Source organism: Gossypium arboreum, chromosome 10 (genome assembly GCF_025698485.1).
Source record: "Gossypium arboreum isolate Shixiya-1 chromosome 10, ASM2569848v2, whole genome shotgun sequence".
Lineage (NCBI taxonomy): Eukaryota > Viridiplantae > Streptophyta > Magnoliopsida > Malvales > Malvaceae > Gossypium > Gossypium arboreum.
The window spans coordinates 29,870,629-29,874,945 of NC_069079.1; the positions used below are offsets into that span (position 1 = coordinate 29,870,629).

General features: G+C 35.0%; 1 non-coding gene across 1 annotated transcript; it reads left to right on the plus strand.

Moving 5' to 3' along the window:
- The first annotated feature begins 796 nt into the window (after positions 1–796).
- Positions 797–903, plus strand: LOC128282679 (small nucleolar RNA R71). The gene has a single exon (XR_008273033.1). It is a non-coding gene; the product is annotated as a small nucleolar RNA R71 (small nucleolar RNA).
- The last annotated feature ends 3,414 nt before the right edge of the window (positions 904–4,317 follow it).

Below are 4,317 nucleotides of genomic sequence, written 5' to 3' on the forward strand. Positions count from 1 at the left end.
TGTCTAAAACAACAAAATCAACTGGGAATATAAATTTGTCAATTTTAACGAGTACGTCTTCAATAATACCCCTAGGAAATCTAACAATTTTATCTGCTAATTGAATACTCATCCTAGTTTGTTTGGGTTTCCCTAGACCTAGTTGCTTAAACAATTTGTAAGGCATAACATTGATACTAGCCCCTAGATCAGCCAACGCATTATTAACATCTAAACTACCAATTAAATAAGGAATAGTAAAACTCTTTGGTCTTTTAGTTTGTTGGGTAGCTTATTCTGAAGAATGGATGAGCAAACTGCGTTCAGCTCCACATGCGACCTTTCATCTAACTTTCGTTTATTTGCCAGAAGCTCCTTTAACAATTTGATTGCGTTTGGCATCTGTGAAAGTGCTTCAATAAATGGTAAGTTATTATGTAGTTTCTTTAAAAGTTTAAGGAATTTACCAAATTTTTCACCTGAGCGGTCTTTCCTTGTCGCATTGGGGTATAGCACACGAGGTTTATATTCTGGACTTACCGATTTTTGTTCGTTTTGGCCTACCTCATTCTTACCTTCGCTTACCACTAGTTCTGGCCTTGGTTTTTCCACTAGCCCTTCCTCATCTTGAATGGAAATTGCGTTGAGTTGCTCCCTTGGATTAGATTCAGTGTTGCTTGGCAGGCTACCTTGGATTAAATTCATAGGCATCATCAGGTGTTTTATTATTGATGGTTCCACCAGCAGCTGCGTCAACCATTTGTCGAGTCAAAGGATTTAGGCCATTATGAAAGTTTGAACCTATAGCCAGAGTGGTAACCCATGGTGAGGGCATCTTAGCAAAAGGTCCTTATATCTCTCCCATGCATCGTAGAATGTTTCCAAATCCATTTGCACAAAAGAGGAGATATAATTACGTAATTTAGCCGTTTTAGCCAGCGAAAAATATTTTAATAAGAACTTTTCAGTCATTTGTTCCCAAGTAGTGATTGACCCCCGCAGTAAAGAATTCAACCACTGTTTAGCTTTGTTTTTAATGAAAAAAGGGAATAACCGAAGGCGAATGGCGTCATCAGAAATGCCATTAATTTTAAATGTATCACATAGTTCTAAAAAGTTTGCTAAGTGAGCGTTGGGATCTTCGTCCTGTAAACCATCAAACTGAACAAATTGCTGTATCATTTGAATTGTGTTAAGTTTTAGTTCAAAAGTATTTGCAGCTACAGCAGGCCTAACTATGCTCGATTCAGTTCCTGTTAAAGACGGTTAAGCAGAATCATACATAGTGCGCGGAGCAGGATTCTGATTTATTAGATTAACAACAATCGCAGGAGGTATCAGGTTTTCTTGATTTTTAGCCATCTCCTTAGTTGTGGTTTGAATATCGTCCTCTTGCTCGTTCTCTATGTATCTTAAGCTTTGCTTTATTTCTCTTTGGTTTCTGTGAACTGTGTGATCGATCTCACTGTCAAAAAGTAATGGTCCTGAAGGGTTTCTTCTAGTCATAAACTATAAGAACCTGTCAGAAAAGGGGAAAAAGAAGAATTAGTAATAAAAATTAGAATAAAATTTAAATTGTAGTAAAAGTAAATGGCTAAAGTAATAAAAATCGAGTGTTCCTAATATCTTAGTTCCCCGGCAACGGTGCCAAAAACTTGATGTGTGATATTCGTAACAGGTTTTAAAGATTTATAAATGAAATGTTCTTGAGACTAACTTATTATCACGATTAAGGCAAGTGTACCTATCGATCAGTAGTATAGTTCAGCAAGACCGGATTGTCGAACCCAAAAGAACTACGAGTACTAGTATTTACTTCCTTTTAATTATCTAGCCTAAAATTTAAGAGGTTTGGTTGTCTAAACTAATTACTAACTAAGAATGCACAGAAAGAAAAACTTGGGAAAATACTTTTGGGGAAATTTTGATTGATTAAGACAATACTTAAGGACAAATCCACCTAGACTTCACTTGTTATTTGACTCTGAATCAGACGATTTATTCATTTGACTTGATCCGGAGAAATCCCTAAGTTGTATCATTATCTCTCTCTCGAGACTAATAATGTTTAACTCTAGGTTGAATAATTGAAATCTCTTTCTAATTAACACCCTAGAATTGCATTAACTCAATCTATGGATTCTCTTATTAGGTTTCACTCTAATCTGGAAAAATCTTGTCACCCTATCTCTAGTCGCGCAATCAACTCCGATTAATTATGACAAATTTACTCTTAGACAAGGTCTATTCCTCCTCTGAATAAGAGCTTAACTTGAATCAGTATCCTAGAATATTAAAACAAGAACTAAGAACACATAATTAAGAACAAGTCAAATATTTATCATACAATTCAAATAATAATAACAAGATCTATCATAGGTTTCATTCCCCTTAGGTATTTAGGGGTTTAGTTCATACCTATGAAGGAAAACATCTCAAAACTATAAATATAACAAAACATAAGAAAACCCAAAACTCTCGAAGGAACTTGAAGGGAGATCTCCAGTCTTGATGATGAATCTGGCTCTTAAGATGGATCAATCGACTTCCCTTAAGTAATTCTTGCTTCTTACTCTGCGTTCCCCCTCTTCTCCTCTTCTAAGGTGTATTTATAGGCTTTGGAATGCCTAAGAGCCCTCAAAAGTGGCCTTTTCTGTGACAACCCGAATTAGGGCCTAATCAGAATAGTGGTTTCGTGACCAAAAATTCGGGATAGAAATAATTGTTTTATAATTATTTTGGGGTTTATGATATGATTTCATGATTTCGTGAAAATTTCGTGATGAAATTCTATGCATTGAGCGCTTAAGTTGAGATTAGGGACTAAACCGAATAAATTGTAAAACTCGTGTTTTAGAAGTTTTTAGTATGAAATTGTTTTGGGATATTAACTAGGAGGTCTTAAATAGCAATTTGACCCATTCCTAAGTTATGGAAAAAGTTGGACATGGAGGGAATTTTTGGAAAGTTTAGTAGTAAGGGCATTTTGGTCATTTGTATATTCAATGAAATAAAATGGGAAAAATAACACAAAATTGGTCATCATCTTCACTAGTTGCTGCCGAAATTTACTCTCCTCCATAGCTAGAGTTTCTTCAATTTTCAAGCTTCATAGTAAGTGATTTCAAGCCCCGTTTTTAATGTTCTTCACATTTTTGAAATCCTCGAAGCTCAGTTTACTTATTTCTACCATTATTTCGAGTTAGGGTGTATGTTTAAAAATTTACCCATGAATGATAGGCATGTATTGTGTTGTTTGATGGTAGAATATGAATGTTTGAAGTTAGGAGAACGATCTTTTCTAAGCGATTTTTAACGAAACGAGCAAAAGCAAGATAATCGATAAAAATACCTATTGTTCATAACTATGTGTTAGAGTGAGAATTTGATGTTGCCATAGAAGAGAAAAATGATCAATAGGTCATTAAACATAATAATAAGGGCTGAAATTAAATTTCCAAGCCTTGGGGCAAAATTATAATTTTGTAAAAGTTAGGGGGCAAAAATGTAATTTTTGTATAATATGATTTTTGGATTAAAATAAATAGTTCGAGTGTTAAATGAACTAAATATGTTGTTATAGATCAAGAAAAGCGTGGAATCGACCTCGAATGGGGGAAGGAGAAAGTTTTAGACTAAATTGCAAAATTCCCATATTTTGCACCGAGGTAAGTTTGTACGTAAATAATACATTAATTTCATTTACATTCTTATATTTCAGCCTATTATATATATTAGATGATGTTGAAGTATAAATCGACTATAGGAAGAATGGAAATAAGTAATAGAGAGAGAGATCCCGGTTGAACATTCGGAAAGATCGAATAAAATAAAGGGGGCGTAGCTAGGTCACATGCATGGTGCCGAGTGCACATCATGTGTACAAGAAAGCTACAAGATACTATGTAGTAGCTAGGTCACATGTGTGATACGGGATGTATCCCATGTAGACAAGAGAGCTATGTGAGAGATAAATGTAGCTAGGTCGCATGCGTGATTCCAAGTGAAGGACACCATGTAAACAAGAGAGCTACGAGACAAATCGGCTAGGTCGCATGAGTGGTACTAAGTGTTCACCATGTGTACAAGAGAGCCGAATTAAATGAAATATGATGGTGGGGCTGTGTACTGAAACCATCAAGTATCGAGGATTAATCCGAATTGTTCAACGGGATGGCTTTGCGGTGACATTGTAGTCATGGGCCTATACTTGTGATGTATGAAATGTAGTGAAAATGATTTGTGATATATATATATATATATATATATATATAAGTTAAAATGAGGTTAGTACAAAGAATGTGTGAAAGAGTGAAATTAGCGTTAAAACTGTTTTGG